A 17,938-nucleotide genomic window follows, 5' to 3' on the forward strand; every position below is an offset into this window, starting at 1 on the left:
CTATAGACATTGTTACTTAATTTAATAAAACATTCGTGAAATAGAGATATTAATTTGTCTATTCCATTTTAGGAGGACACTAAGGCTTATGGGCTTAAATAACTTACCTAAAGTCACATAGGCAGCATGGGGTGAAATTGGGCTTTGAGCAAAACCCTTGTTCCACGGCCTCTCCATCCTGAGTACTCTTTGGGGTCCATATTGGTTGACTTGCTTTGTCCTGGGAAAGCCTGTGTTGCTGGTGTTCAGCCTATTTTCTCGCAGTTCGAAGTCCTTAGCGTTAGCCTGGGGGAGTCTGTGTTGCGCAGGGGCTAACATGGTCAGTCAGATTACTGAAAGTCTAATTTAGACGACTGCATGCCTAATCCAATCAATTGTGTGCTAATTGGCCATTGAAATGGCTGACAACACAGACCCCAGAGTGCTTTGGGAGATTCATTGGTCACACACAGCGTTGGTTTTGTGGGTCACACACCCAAGACCATCTGAGAAAGTAGGAGAGAATAACACCTTTCACCTTCTCTATTCCTACACTTCCCTTGTTTGTTTGCTTTTTTGAGCTTTTACTGATTTTCTCTTCCGACATAGGGAGTTCCTTTTTCTCCCCAACTTGATTGAAGTATAATTGACAAATGAAAGCTGAATGTATTTAAGGTGTGTAATGGGATGATTTGATGTACATATTTGTTGTGAAATGATGTGAAATGATCAGGCTAATTAATATATCCATAATTTCCCATAATTACTATTGTGTGTGTGTGTGTATTAAGAACACTTAGCAAATTCTGAGTATACAGTTTAGTATTATTAACTAACATCACCATTATATACATTATATTTCCAGGAAGTTCTTTTTATAATCTCTAAATTCAAGACCACACCCCAAATCCGTCTCTGACAGAATTGAAAAAATGGCTTCATCTCTGTAAGAATTTAAGGAAAGAACTAAAGTGAAATTTCCTGAGCAGTTTCTAAATACTGTGATAGCTATGAAGTAAAAATATGCTGACCATATTATACCATCTTTCATCATTAAAAATTAGATACAAAATTAGTTTATATTTCTATAGAGACACTGTATACTCCATGTCAAAACTCAGAAGCTGTCGAGATAAATATTAGCAAATAGCACTGCATGCAAATCCTTACATTTTGACACAGAAAAGACACAATGAAACAAAGTCAACAACAAACTGAGAAAAATATTTTCAACATATGATAAGGAAAACCAAATCCTCTGATTATGCTGTGGGTCAAAGAACCCTGTCCTCTCAAAGAGGAAATTAGAGGAAAGCTAATATATGGGTGAAAGGAGAATGCATTTTAAAGGGATGAAGTAGTTATATCTGTTTTATGAAAAAATATATCCTACACACAATTAGTTTAGAAAAAAAGACAACAAAGGAGTGTTATGGTGTGTTTTCATATTTTTGCTTGTGTGTAGATGTGCATGCTTATATATGCATATGAACACCAAAAGAATATATAACAAACTTGGCCATTTTGGTTTACTGTGGGAAATGATGGAATTTTTACAATGAGCTATGCTGCTTTCATAAGCAGTGAAAACAATAGGAATCCTACCTCATAGCTAATGTTTATGGCATATGATAAACTCTGAAGTAGATTTTTAACAAAACAAAGGAAAGGTAGTACCTTTTCCTTTATCTCTTTATTTCTCTTTTGCAAATCAATATCATTCTCTTTTATATAAATGGAAATATATTTTATATGAAATCTGCTCAACAGTTCTTGTTGTTGTCTTTGGTTCTAGCATAAAGTTTTGCTTTTTCCTTGTGTAGGCAAGCCAGAGAGGACAGTCTCAGGAATAAATCATAACTTCGTGTCAAATGTCTAGCTCAATTGTACCTAAGACCCATGAACCACCTCATATGTTCCAAATTCATTCTATAATTGAATCAAAGTCCAATCAGCTATCACACAGCTCAGCCTGTGCCATCATTGTTCTCCACAATTGTATTTGAGGTGAAATATTCTCTCTAGTGAAACTCAGAACAGCCAGGTCTCCAACGATGTCTGTATAAAGTATGAAAGTACAGAACAACAGTTGAAATATTCTAGACAAGTAAAAGTAGGTTTATAAAACGCAAAGTATCACGAAGCCACCATCCCTTTCTGTCCAAGGGGTCAGCCTCTTCCAGGGGGGAGCCCAATAGAATTGACACTTGCCACTGGTCCTCCCTCTTAAAATTAATCTTAGTTTCTCAGCTTCAGATGTGAGTCTAAGAATATGTCCCAAACAAATATTTCTAATCATTATCTATTTTCCGAATTATTGCCTATTACTGAGCTATAGGAAATAAGCTGTGTAAAGACTAGAATGCCACATATGTATTTTTCCCATTGGGTCATATTTGTGCATTGTCCTGTTTGTGCCCACCTCCTGCCTCGCAGGCTGGACTTAACAGGGTTGGCTCTTTGCCACCTTGGCTGTCAAGAATCCCTATAAAAACCAGTGGAGTGCATGAGGTGAGAAGACTGGACTGTGAGCACTTCAGTCCCTCCCGATTTCCGATTAATCGTCCCAGGTGTTTGGGCAATATAATTGTCTGCAGAGTGGATATTCAGTGCTTTATGCAATGCCGGATGATGTGGTTAGTCACCTTTTCTTATGGGAAGAAAATAAGCTCTTAAAAACCCAGACCGGAAGAAAAGAAACCAACCAGTAGATGTCTCTGTGGTGCTTCAGTTCAGTCATGGCTTTGCATGTTTAGCCACAGATGTCTGTGGGCTCAGGGAAGCAATGATATGAAGATTTGAACCTTTTATTTTTGGGCAGGTACGTGGAGGCCCAAAATGTTCTAGAAATATACCCTAAACTCTTCCACAAGAAGTTTTCTGTTCTATCTGAAAATATACTTACATCAACATCTTCACTTCTGAGCTCATCTTAAAAACAATAAAAAAAAGGGCACTTAACTTACAAAGATAGTCAATTATGAACATTGAATAAATTTTTGCAAAATGATCATTTTTGTAGTTTTAAAAGTGTGCATCCAGGTGAAAGACATTTGATCCAAGAAAAAACATATTGTTTCATACTCAACCATTTTAACCCCCAAATAGCAGAGGAAAAGGCACTTCAGAAGGAAACAGGACCTCATGAAAGGAATCCACTGACAGTAGAGATGACAATTTGGGAAGGCTCTGCGGGCCTGCAGAGCTCATGCTTCCTGTCTGTTACCTTTCAAGCTTTCTACTGTGGCCTCAGTGCTAGGACCCTGGGCTGGGGCACTGGGGTATTTCTGCAGTGCTGGCCACCTGCCTCTGGGGAAAACCACATGATGCTCAAGAGTCTCTCCAACTCTCCTTAGCATTTCAGGATAGAATTTAGAGATTTCTCTAACACCAAAGCAAAGAATATTTGCAGAGAAATTATGAGAGTGGGACTTGTCTGCTCTCTAATGACAGTAAAGTAAGAAGATGTGCTCAACTCACTTTAAACAGTGTATCTCCTCGTGAGTTTACTATAGGAAGAAACTTTACATGTCACATATATTTTTTAAAGTTTAGTTAAAGAATTACTGTGATGATCCTCTTATGAGCTTAAATATATTTTTCTTTATTGAATCAAGCAAATGATAATTCCCATAAGAAGTCTTTTCTGTAAGTGTGGGTATTTTAGTCAAAAAAATTTTTAATTGACATTTTTATTGGGACAATTATAGATTCACAAGTAGTTGTCAGAAATAATACAGAGGTCAGCAGACACTTTGCCCAGATTTCTCCAATGGACCCTTTCGTGAAACGATACCATAATGTCACATTGACATAATCCACTAATCTTATTCAGATTTCCTTAGTTTTGTGTGTACTCGTGTGTGTGTGTGTGTGTGTGTGTGTGTGTGTGTGTATGTGTGTGCGAGTGCGTATGTTCAGTTCTGTACAGTTTCACAACATGTAAGTTTGTGTTCCCACCACTTATGGTTGAAATACTGAGTAGTTTTAAAACCACAGGACCCCTCCTGTTGCCTTTTTATAATTACACCCACCTCTTTGCAGCCTCCTTCTCAGCTCCCCCCTCACCCAGGGTTACCAAACCCTGGCAATCATTCATCTATCCTCCATCTCTACAATTTTTTCACTTCTCAAACTGTTATATAAATAGAATCATACAATATGTAACCTTTTGGGATTGCCATTTTCACTCAGCATGATTCCCTGAAGATTCATGCAAGCTTTCCAGTAGAGCAATAGTTTGTGTCTTTTTTACTTCTGAGTAGATTTCCATGCTATATATGTGCCATACTTTGTTAACTACTCACCTGTTGAAGAACATCCGATCAGATACTAGTATTTCACTATTACAACCAAAGCTGGCACAGAATTCACATCCAGGTTTTTGTATAAGCATAAGCTGCATTTCTTTGAGATTAATGCTCAGGAGTGCAATTTCTTGGTCATGTGGTGTGTGCAGCTTCTATGTAGCTTCCTAAACTGTTTTCAAAAGTGATCATACCATTTTAACTTCTCACCAACAATATACTAGTGACCCAGTTTCTCTGCTTCCCTGTCGGCTTTTGCTATTATCACGTTTATTTTATTTTAGCTCTTCTGATAGGTATATTTTTAATTGCATTTCCTTAGTAGCTAATGATGGTTGAACATGTTTTCATATGCTTATTTATCAGCTATATAGCTTTTTTGATAAAATGTCTGTTCGTGTCTTTTGTTCATTTTCTAATTGGATTGTTTTGGCTTCTAACTGTGTTTTGGGAATTCCTAGAAAAGAAACCCTATACAAATAAAAAGTAGAAATCTCAGGTCCTGTGTACTATAATAGTTTGTCAAAATCCAAGAGTTGGAGAAAATTAGGTTCAAATTATGGCCGAATAAAAACACGTTTAAAGAAGCCATCCATTGGAAGGAAAGCACTTGCACAGTGACACTGCCTCCCAGGGTAACAGCATAGCAACTGAGAGAGACGTGTCACTGGAAAAGTCTAAGCAGGGAAGGGAGCAGGCCAGCAACAGCTGAGTGACAGAGAATTTCCACAACAGCATTTCTGAGGCAAATTAACCCAATGGGAAGATGCCTGGAGTTTTAAAGGGGAATACAATCATGATATTAATGTAAAGAGATGTAGCTGCCAAAACTTTTCTCTCCACATTTCCAGAAAGTTTTATAGTTTTGAGGAAAAAGTAGGTTATGAGATTATTTGTGTAAAGATATTCTTCTCACTCTCAGAATACAAGTATTATTAAAATACTAGAGGTAAGGGGAAGAGATCAACCAAAGGACTTGTGTGCATACAATATGGGCCTAGCCAGTGGCCAGGGACAATGAGGGTTGGGGGAGGGGCATATCTAGGGAGGGGTTTGGGATGGGAATGGGGGAATAAGGACAATTATGTGAGACCATAATCAATAATAATAAAAAAAAAATACTAGAGGCCCAATGCATGAAATTCGTACACAGGTAGGCTCCATAAGCCTGACCGGTGATCAGGGACAATTTGTGGAGTGACTAGTGGAGCAATCAGGGGGCCCCTACTAGCACCCACCTTGGCTTGCCTGGTACTGCCCACTCGCTGGTTTCACAACCCCTCTGCAGGGCAACCAGCAGGGTGACTGGGGGAGGGAGGTGTTGGCACCCACCTTGACTGGCTTGGGGCCTGCAGGCTGGTGGCAGCTTCTGCGTTGAACATCTGCTCCCTGGTGGTCAGTGTGCAATCATAACAACCAGTCGTTCCTCTGGTCATTCCACTGTTCAGTTGATTTGCATATTAGGCTTTTATTATATAGGATTATAAAGAGAAAGACAGAAGGAGCTGGTGATGGATTTTGGTTTCAGTTTTAAATGAACCTTTTATTCCATGTTTAAAAAGCTGCAAGAAAAAATATTTCTACACATACATACTCACACATATATCCACGATGAGTGTTTTGGCAATCTTTTCAATAAATACTGAGTAGGTTTTGTCTTAGTCCATTCAGGCGGCTATTAGAAATACTATAAACTGGATTGCTTATATGTAGCAGACATTTCTCATGGTTGTGGAGGTTGTCCAAGGTCTAGTTAATTTACACATCACTACACATGTTTATCTTTTATTGTTGAAAATATTTAAATTCTACTCTCTTAGCAAATTTCAATGATACAATAAAGTGCATCTTTTGGATTTTGTTCCATGTAAATATACTGCCTATTTAAAAATAGATTTTTTAAAAGTCCAAGATCAAGATGCTGAGAGATTTGGTGTCTAATCAGGACCTACTTCCTGGTTCCTAGACAGCTGTCTTTCCCCTATATTGTCACATGTGGAAGTTTCGGGTGTTGGACAGCAGATAAGGCATGGTGAGTTGCAGTAATATATGCCTCAGTATTAAACCAAATAATGGCTAATAATTTATCTTTAGGGCTATCAAACAAATATATTTTATATTTTGCATTTATATATTTTTTATTTTCATTGTACAGTTAGTGACAGATAACCTCAGAAAACTTTATCCCAAGTAATATTACTATACAATTAGTGAATATAGATACAGTATAGTCAATTTAATAAAGGTGTAAGATAGAATTAAATTCATTCTCATTTTAAAAAAATTATTTGTTAGTATTTCTGCTTATTTTTAGCATGCCTTATCAAATGCCCAAATCTGTATTTTATTTGCAACCTACCACAGAAACCCTCCATGTCAACAGCTCACTAAATGAATAGAAAACATTTCACATTAGTATTAGATGCCACTTAAAATGCTCATGAAAAAATAATGTTCACTTTTGCAGGTTAAAGTCAAATTTTTTGATCTGCCTGTTAGTAAACTTCATCAGTTGACCTCATCTCACATCATCCTGGTACAAAATCTTTAATTCACATAGCTCATCTCTTTACCGCTCTAGATTTACTTCTATAGTGTTCAACCATGTAAAAATCCATTTCCTGCTATTGCTATTACTTTCTACCATTCCTCATCTAATATAATATTTCATTCACATCAAATTTTTCATTTTCCTACTCTCTGAATCCTTACCAGATTAGTCTGACCTCAAGGAGTCTGTTTCTAATTTTTAGTGCTTCACACCTTCAAGGCTATGAATCATCTTATTATTCACTTAATAATATAGTGTCATACACTTTTATATAATTTCTTAAACCTTATTTCCCCATCTAGATTCAGTCTTCTCAATGATAACAAAATACATCACATAAAATTCTCTTATTTATGATATGACTCAGTAAGGGAAAACAGAAAAGACCATAACATATTTTAGTATTTAACTTTTTTAGGAATAAAAACATTATCAACTGTTATTTATACATTTGCTGAATTTGAGAGGAATTTCTTTTTATGAGTCAGCTACTGAGAAATGCAATCGAGAAGACAGATGGTCAATGCATTATTGGTATATTCTAAAACCACTTATAATAATTTAATTTAAAGCTTTACTCATAATGAGCTCAAACCTACACACGCATCATTTTATGAGGAACATTTTGTAGCACTGCATAAATATTAAAGATGTGGCAGACATGTCGTTTTAAAAACAGAGTCCCAAAAATGATTTGACGCTTTCCTCCATGGATTTTTTTCACCTTTTTAGAAAATAAGTTTGCCATAAAAATCATTCATTTTCATATATGGAGAAGACAAGAGCAACAGTGAGGTGTATCAAAATAATAGCTTTTGTAAGGAGAAATAGCCCAGAAGGGGAAGTGTAGATCAGTGTGCATGGAGGGTGAGTTAGTAGCTAAGCAACATGCTGCAGAATAAGGGGCTGTAAATTGTAATTACACCTTCCATCGGCCAGTGCTTTTCCAGCTGAGAGCTCAAAGTATACCCAGGCTAACAACTTAGTCCAAGTCAAGTCATTCACTCAGTGTAGTCATCTGCGAAATGAAGATGGAGCAGTGACGTACTGACAATTACACAGATAGCTTCAACATAGAAGGAAGATGAAAATAAATTAATTCAGGATGTGAGCAAGCTTGGTGACTCAATATGGAAATGAAAGAAACAAGAAGAAATATGGGAGATACAAAGAAAATATCTCTGATTTTAAAAAATTCCCGAAAATTGCTCCAGAATCTCATTTTAATGACTTCTAATGATCTAATTTCAGAAACTCTTAGTTTTCAAACATCTTCGATCAATAGAAAGTAATATAATTTTATAAAATATCATATAGAGAATTACTTTTTGAAGGTTAAATGAAATTATTGTAGATTTGCTTGTACTATAGATTTGCTAATGGCAAACATTTTATACTAGAAAAATAAGACTGATTTTAAATCCTCCTTTCTAATAAAGAAGGAATATGCTAATTGACTGCCCCACCTTCAAAGGCCATAAGGAGAAAATATGTTAAGTGACTGTCATGCCCTCAAAGATGGCAGCACCCACAGCCACAAGATGGCAGCGCCCAGTCCCCACGGTCCCCCAGCCGCCCAGGGCCAGCCCAAGGTGCAGGCAAGCTTCAGATGGCTGCTGCCCAACCACCCAGGGCTGCCAGTGGCTCAGACAACCGGCCGAGGCTTGTGCTGCTGACAAGTGCAGCAGCAGAGGTGTGATGGGGTCTCACCTTCCCCTGATTGCCAGGTTGCCTCCCATTCCTGAGGGCTCCTGGACTGTGAGAGGGCTGAGGGACCCCCTTCCAGTGCATGAATTTTCATGTACTGGTCCTCAAATATAAAAAAGAATACTTCCTATGTTAGTGCATTTGTACTATAGCCAAATTAAAAATACTGAATTTAGAACAAACACAAACTAAGAAACTAGGTTTAAACCCTGACATTAATTAGCTCTATAATCCATATTTCCTTAGTATATATTGGGTTGACCATCATTACATGTATTAATTTCTTTCCAAGATTTAATGACCATGAGGATGATAGAATATCTCATTTATTCAATCAAAAGTTATATATTAATTTATTGGGAATTTAGTATCTGCCGAAATTAGAGATTTTTTCATCCTCTAGCTAGCCAGAGAGTGCCTTGCTTCTCTTCATCACAATGAGAAGGAAATTTCAGACAACAGGAGACAGGTGACCTTCAAAGTGTGTCCCTTCCCTGATTCTCTTTTAAGAGCAATGGCCATGGCATGCTTAGGCTTTCTCCTTATTGTTATCCAGCCTTTATATGAAAGTAGGAAACTTTATGTATTTGGATCATCTTGGGCTCCATAAGTGGCATAGACTTTCCACAAATGAGATTTAGAGGGAGATCGAGAATTTTCCTATTTGCCCAAAGGAAATCAATATAGGTTCAGACTACCTTTATAGCAATCCAGGAGGCCCTGTGAGCCAGTGCTGTAATATCCCAGGGTTGTGACCTCCACTCAGGTAAAATTCTACTAGATATATTACTTTGCTTGGAGAAAAAGGGACAAGACTCCCCTATAGAAATCTTTTGGGTAAATATTTTAGAGAATAATTCTGCCGAATTCCTAGACAACAGACTATCTTGCTGGAGATTTGCATATGATAGTCCCCCTCAGTGGAAATATGCAGACACTTTTTATTACACATCACAGCTACTTTGCCTAGCAAATGTTTATTTCTCAAATATGCTTCAGTGAAGAAGTCTTCCCTGATCATCATTTGTAAAATAGATCACACACCTGCACTGTCACTTTGACTTATGTCTTTACTCTGCTTTATTTTTCATAGCACTTATTCTCACCTAAAAATATTTATTTATTAATTTTCTGTCTCTCCAGAATAGAAGTAAAGACTTTGCTTATCTATTGCTTAGATTAAGGTTTAGGAATAGTAGGTTTTTAAAAACATATTCATTAAATAAATGGATGGAAGGATGGGTGGAAAGGCAGGCAATGTTAAGTAGTCTTCAAATGTATGACAAAACCAATGTGTTCCATAGAAGTTTTTATCCCTGGGAAAGGGTGATTAGTAAAATGACAAGGCTGAGGACATGATGGTAGCTTTGAACAAAGCAGATAGTCAAGGAAAAAGGAGAGCATTCCAGGAGGAGAGAACATTATTTGATTATAGTTGCAAAGTTGAGATACATGTGTATGTGATTATTGAAGATCAGAAGTAGCCATCAGAGAATGTATGAGTATTGGTTGGGAAGGTAGTTCAGGACAGTTTTTAGAAGACCTATAATGCTTGATTGAGACAGAGTTTTATTCCCTTAATTATTGGGAGCCACTGAAGTATAATGTGCAAAGTGAAACAGCATAAAAAATTGGGTAAAGTAAGAAGATAAACTTGAAAATAGCGGGGTACATTGGAGATACAGGAGACTAAGGAGATAAAGTGCAGTTGGGAGCTATTTCATGACAGATACACTAGTGGCAAGTTTTAGATTCAAATGGTGACACGTGGAAATCTTTTTTTAAAATATATTTTATTGATTTTTTACAGAGAGGAAGGGAGAGAGATAGAGAGCTAGAAACGTCGATGTGAGAGAAACATCGACCAGCTGCCTCTTGCACGCCCCCTACCGGGGATGTGCCCGCAACCAATGTACATGCCCTTGACCGGAATCGAACCTGGGACCTTTCAGTCCGCAGACCAACACTCTACCACTGAGCCAAACAGGCTTCGGCACACGTGGAATTTTTAAAAAAAAGATAATATATACACAAAATGGCATACATGGGAAATTAAGCAAATCAATATCATTTCTTTCCAAACCCTTGGGAGAATAATGGAATTCATTTTCTTCATTAAGACACTGAATATACTTAATTTTGTAACATTTTGCAATCATTTAAGAATTTGTAGTAGTAAAAGAAATTAGGAAGAAAACTGACTTGAATAAAACAACTTTTCCAGTTTATTTCAGTGATTGTTCAGTATTGTTTATAGTCTTCATATTTTACTTAGCCAAAATGAAAAACAGAACCAGATGATTATATTCCCTAAAGCTTAAGGCTTGGCAAATTGTCACAATCAGGATTGGTTCTCATATTGCGTGAATGTTTTTGAAAGATGGATAGGATAAGACTTTAAAATCTCTTTGAGCTCTATAAATCTGTGGAACGCTAAACAAAATATCACTAAGAATCAAGAAGAAATGAAATAGACTAAAGAGAAAAATTTGATTTCTTTCAGTAAAGTCCATCTTCAATCAGACTCTTCTTGCTAATCCAAGAAAATGGGAATGAGGAATTTATAAGAAGATATAAAGAAAGAGTGCTTAAAATAAGATAGAGAAATAGCTTTCTCATTTATGCTGGCTAAATCTAATAACCATTTTCAGTTTAGCACTGAAGGCATGTAGTATCTTTTAAGTCCTTTTTGATAGTCATGGTGGCAAGTCTGTTTCTATAGTTGTCAGGATAATGAATAATAGTCTGAAGATACCTAAGATATTGTTTTTCAATGAATTCACCTATACTTTCTACATATGCCTATTCACTGTAATCATCAGTTTCATAGTCAAGAGGCAATGCATTTCATTTATTAATATTTAAGTGGTATTAAACTTTATAATGTTAAATGGAAATGAATGGCCAATTATGCCAATATTATTTGTTGGATAGTTTGTCATTTTCCTACTGATTTTGATTTCTACCTTTATCATAAATTACATTTTCATGTATACATGCCTTTGTTTCATGCTCAATTGTTCTACTATAAAATGTGTAGATTTCTGTACCAATGCCACAAATTTCCAATGCAATCTAGCTTTATAATGTGGTTTCAAATCTAATAGGGCAAGAGAAAATTAATTATTATTTTCTAAACAGTTTGTTAATTATTTTTTTCAGTTTCTTAATTCTTAGAAAATAATTTAGGTCATATTTATAGGTGAATTTATATATAGATGAATTTAGTGAGACTCCTTAGCCCTACAATATTAAATTCTTTCATCAAGGAACTTAATCTCCCTCTATTAATTAAGTCTTCTTTCATGTCCTTTAGCAAAGTCTACATTTTCCTTTATGTAGTTTTTGCTAATTTCTAACTGGGATGATGTTGGCATTTTACATGGTATTGTTGCTATTATAAATGTCAATCTATTTAACATTTTTATCTCACTGGTTACAGAAGGTCATAGGCTTACTTATGTATCTTTCTGAACTCACAGATATGTTAGGAGAATTCTTAACCTAAAGCTTTCATTGGACTGACTGGCTGGTATTTAATTCAATCTACTTTGAGGGAAAATTTCACACCATTTTATAAACAGAGGGGAATGTAGTGAAAAGCATATGAATTTATACAACAAACTGAGCACTATGCACAATGAAATTGGGTGATATTTATGTAATTCTAAACAGATACATTTTAATTTTATTGCATTATGATATTTTGAATTTTTAGAATTGATTTTTAGAAATTTAGAATTTTTAGATGATTGGCCTTATCCATTCTGTGTGGGGTCTTCTCTGACTTTATTTGGGGGATTCAGACGATGATTTCACTCATTTGTGTGAATCATTTGGTCATTTGTACCTAAACATCAATGAAATAAATCAATTGCCTATCTCCTGGTGGGTTTATTTTTGGGGGGTCTCTAAGTCAATCAAATATTTATTTCAAAAGGTAAAGATCTTGGCTCAAGAGTTTAAAGCAGGCCCTTTAAGGTAGATGACTGGAATTTGGTAAAATTTGTGAAATAACAGTTTAAGATTGAGTGAGGATCTTGAAAAAAACAACAACAACAAATTATTGCATGAAAAGCAAGCTGTTTGCCCAGATGAGAAAAGTTTTTATTGAACAAATGAAGTTTCAACAATTTTGTAAAGCAAACACTGACTTTTTAATTAATTTGCATCCTTATCTACTTCGGTGAGAATTTCCTGGAATGAATAGTCATGTCAACACAAGCATTCTGGGTTCTCAATCACAAAGGTTGAGTTGTTTAGTTGCAGGTGATGTTACTTCTCAGAAAGCTGTTTAGTTGGCAATACGCTGACTAAATAAGTCAATTTAGATTTTAGAGAATTTTGAAGATAGGTTGAGAAACGGGGCTATTATCTGAGCATTAAATTTAGTGTAAAGACACTGGTTTGTGATCTTGATTGTGTTATTCTGAAGCAATGTAACAATATTGGACCCATCTTCAGTTTTCTCTTGCCTTTCCTGGCTCTAAAATACCCAGCTACTTGTTCTGCTTTGACAGTTACAGCAGCAACCAAGTCCATTTAGGTTCTCATGCTTCTGCCCCAGGAGGCTTACTAGCACCTCATCCAGAGCCTCAGGCTTCTACCAACACTTCTAGGCAACCTGCTACATGGCATGGGATTTAGCCAGGTAACACAACTTGGAAGTGTAAGGGAATGGACTCCCCATTGGTGAACTTTGAAGAACATTAGGGAAAACAAGAACAATCCAGAAGATACATTCTCTCTTCCTTCTCTCTTGGACAGACCATTGGGAAGCATGGTACGGTATCTGGAGCTGTCTTGAAAGCCTGAACACATGTATCTGCAGAGTCACCAGCTTTATCTTTTGGATCTTGGGAATTAATAGGCAGCATAATAACACATTATTGTATATTTGCTTTCCATCCTTCCTTAAATCACTGCCCCTTTCTCTGATTCTCAGCAGCTGGGTTTTTCCCTCTCAATGGAGCATTAGTATTTAAGCCTTGCCTCAGGCTTTGTTTCCTAGGAAATCTAGGATAATACCATGACCTTAAACTATTAAATCTCCATGGTCTTCAATTTTAATGACTGGGAAATGAAGAGATTGAACTAAATTATTTCTATGATCTTTTTAAGCTCTAGCATTCCATTATCATAATTTTTAATATATATTTTATTGATTTTTCTTTACAGAGAGGAAGGGAGTGGGATAGAGAGTTAGAAACATCGATGAGAGAGAAACATTGATCAGCTGCCTCCTGCACACCCCTTACTGGGGATGTTCCCCAACCAAGGTACATGCCCTTGACCGGAATCGAACCTGTGACCCTTCAGTTCGCAGGCCTATACTCTATCCACTGAGCCAAACCAGTTAGGGCTTCATTGTCATAATTTAATAAGTAAAATTTTTGACCAAGGAAGTATGGGGGAGAGCTGACCCTTGTAGCACAGTTAGGATTTTTGGAAATATAAGGAAAATAAGTTAAAGCAATATAGGAAGAACAGGTATTTTTTTTTTTTTTAAGTGCTCTCCTGGTCTGATATCTACTAAAGAGGAGGTGATTTAATCATAATTCTCAGAAATGTTTCTGAGATTGCACTATTGTAAAGATAAATGTACAAAGAAAAATTAAGTAAAATCTCATGCAAAATATGTGACTATTGTTGACTGAGTCATTGAAACAGGGAGAGCTTGTGCAGGCATTGCATCTACTTCACTGTAAAAGACCAGGATTCCTAGCCACTTCTAAATAGAAAATAGCTTTTCTCATATTAAAGAACTCCATTTCAGTGTAGTGGCTTTTACAAAAATATAATTCCCAGGATGCTGATCCAAGTCTTTCTCAGAACACATGTTTTGTTTAAGCCCCTAAATGTGAGTTTGGTTAAGGAGGGAGATATCCTTGGAGGTTTCCTAATACAAAACCTTATGGTGCCTGTTGCATAACACAACATAGGCTTTTCAGTGGTATGTCTATTTGAGATGTTGCTCTCTGTTCGCAGATATTAAGAGATGGGAAGGGTCGTAGGTATCACCTAGTTGCGCCCTTTCCCTTCGGTGTAAGGAACAGAAGCCCAGAGAAGTGAAATATTGTACCCAAGGTACTACAACTGGGCAATGAAGGACCCTAGACAAAAACTGCCTTCAACGTAAGTCCTTTTTCCTCTATACCTTACAAAACAATTTGGATAAAGTTTGTGTTCAGCAAAACCTACACAAATATGCAAATATATTATGCCAGGGAATTTTTTGACTTCCTACAATAACAAATGCTTCCTTGTCATCTGATATACTTATATTCTATAGATAATATTAATAATGAATACTATACTGTTTTTGTCCCTCTGTCATGGAATTTTGTGAGTAAACAAATCTTTGAGACTATAGAGTGAGGATAAAACTTAACCCACCATCTAGTCTGTGTCTAATAAACCAGGACAATGAGAAGTCTTTACTGCTTCCAAGCTGGGAAGTATCCTCAAACTTAAGTAATTCTTCTCCATCTGCTTCAAAGTACATTAAGTACCATACCACAACCACCTATTCAGTGAAATGGATTGGCAGTGACTACCCTCATGAAATCTAATTAGAAAGAAACAGATTCAAACCTGGTTGACTTGGTATATTAGTATTTTATCTTGATGTACCATGAGGTACAGATATTGTGCCTAATAATACTTTTCTTTTTAGGTGAGTAAGTAACATTGGTATTGTAAGTTATATAACACCATTAGAAGGCCTGAATCTGTAATTCTCTGTATTTTTTTTATGCCAAATGCTAGATGAATCACAAAATATTGAACTACCTCAAGCCTCTCTTCTATTGAGTTAATGAGCAGTTCATTCATTCAGTCATTTATTCAATAGTAATCTTTCTATTTTGTGGACAGCAGAGCCAGGATGCAAAGAAAAAGAAGGCACACAAAGCATGCAATACTTTAATGAAAAACAAATAGCACAAAAAGACTTTCAGAATTATTGTGTATGAAGTAAGTATCATCTGACAGGTACAGATTACCACAAAATTACTATGGCGAGTTCATAAGAGGCAGGTGCATTTTCTGGCTGATGCTATAAAGCAAAAACTTCATAAAAGACTCTACATGAAATCTAGGCCTTGAAGAATGGGTATGATTTGATGGGATGGGCCAAGGGCATTAAGGAAAATGATAAAAGAACATATTATACATATGGAGCTCACCAAAATATATAAGGGGTTAAAAACGCATACTTGAAGAATAGCAAGTAGCTTAATATTTTTTTTATTTTTTTATTTTTTTAAATATATTTTTATTGATTTTGTACAGAGAGGAAGGGAGAGAGATAGAGAGCTAGAAACATCGATGAGAGAGTCATCGATCAGCTGCCTCTTGCACACCCCCTACCGGGGATATGCCCGCAACCAAAGTACATGCCCTTGACCGGAATCGAACCCGGGACCTCTCAGTCCCCAAGCCGACGCTCTATCCATTGAGCCAAACCGGTTTCAGCATAGCTCAATATTTTAAAGCTAACAGTTTGGCAAACAATCTAATTAAGGAAAATAAAGCCTAAAAGGCAAATTGGGGGCTCAATTTGAAGAGTATTAAATAACAATGAAAGGAATTTTAACTTTATTCTGTAAGCAATGTAAATTCATTGCAGATTCATGAGCAGGAATTAATACAATTACAACTTTTAAAAGAAAGCAATCTGTTCGGGGTATATAAAAGTTGAGGAAAATTTAAAACTATAAGTAGGCCAGTGAGGAGTCTATTTCAGCATCATAGGATACACGTAAAATATGCCAAGTAGACACTGATGGCAGGATAGTATGAAGCTGGATGTGAGAAAAGAGATCAAACATAAATGCTAAGAAAAAAGAGATGTAGGCAAGAGTCAAGGCCTGTTTTGGGGAAATTTCCACTAGGAGGATGCTGGAAGAAGAATAGCTAAGAGGAAGGAGAAGCAAACAGAGTGAGCAGAGATAAAGTAGGAGACTGGAGGGCCTCAGAGGCAAGGAAACAGGGGCGCCAGTATGTCAAAGGCCTGAGAGAGGTCAAGGAAGATAGACCAAAACAAGTAATTGGTGTCGTGACTAAGAGATAATTAATATCCACCAAGAGCAAATGATAGAAAGTCAGTGGTAAGAGCGTGTATGCCGTGGGGGAGCTATTCCATTTACAAGTTTTACTGTGAAGTGTGTAGTGATGTCGATAGGTGCCATCTTCCAGAGAAAACCTGGCCACATGTTTGAAAAGCCTTAAATACGATATTTACTTGATACATTGAATTCCTATCTATCTATCTATCTCTCTATCTCTCTCTCTCTCTCTCTCTCTCTCTCTCTCTCTCTCTCTCTATCTAATTGTTTGAAGTATTACAAATAGTAGTACATATGTCTCCTTTTTTCCTCCATTGACCTTCCCCCGGCCTCCCCTCCACCTGGCACACACCCTCACCCACCCCCACAGTGTCTTGTGTCCATTGGTTATGCTTATATGCATGCATACAAGTCCTTCAGTTGATTTCCCCCTCGATTTTAATTGATAGCCTTGCTGGGTACAGTATTCTTGGATTCAGGCCCTTCCTTTTGATGACTTTTTATATTTCATCCCACTCCCTTCTGGCCTGATGTGTTTCTGTTGAGAATTCAGTTGCTAGTCTGATGGGGGATCCTTTGTAGGTAACTTTCTGTCTCTCTCTGCTGCTTTTCATATCCTTATTTTGTTGTTGGTGTTTGCCAGTTTAATTATAATGTACCTTGGCATTGATCTTTTGGGATTAATTTTGTTTGGGACTCTGTGAGCTTCTTGGATTTGGGTGAGGTTTTTTCCCCCTATATCAGGGAAGTTTTCTTCATTATTTCTTCAAACAGATTTTCTATTCCTTGCTCAGTTTTCATCTCCTTCTGGTACCCCTATTATGTGGATCTTGTTTTGTTTCGTGTTGTCCCAAAGTTCCGTTAGGCTCTCCTCCTGTTATTTATTTATTTATTTATTTATTTATTTATTTATTTCTAGATGCTGCTCTGCTTGGGTATTTTTCTCTACCTTGTCTTCTAGTTCACTGATGCGGTCCTCTGCTTCTTCTAGTCTACTGTTGATGCTTTCTATAGAGTTCTTTATAGCATCAATGTCATTTTTCATTTCTTCTTGGTTCTTCTTCATTTCCTCTTGGTTCTTACACATATTGTTGAATTTGTCTTCCATTCTTTTCAGTGACCTTATAACCATTTCTCTGAATTCTTTCTCAGACATATTGCTTACCTTTATTTCATTTACTTCCTTCCTTTTCTGGTAATGTCTCCTTTTCTTTCATATGCAGACTGTTTCTTTGTCTCCCCATTATTTCTCTTTGGGTATCTGGTTATGTAGCTCTAGCTCTCCTTTTCCTAGGCAAAATCTGACCTTTCTGTGAGAAGGTGCA

Source organism: Pipistrellus hanaki (genome assembly GCF_964339955.1).
Source record: "Pipistrellus hanaki genome assembly, chromosome: 6".
Classification (NCBI taxonomy): domain Eukaryota; kingdom Metazoa; phylum Chordata; class Mammalia; order Chiroptera; family Vespertilionidae; genus Pipistrellus; species Pipistrellus hanaki.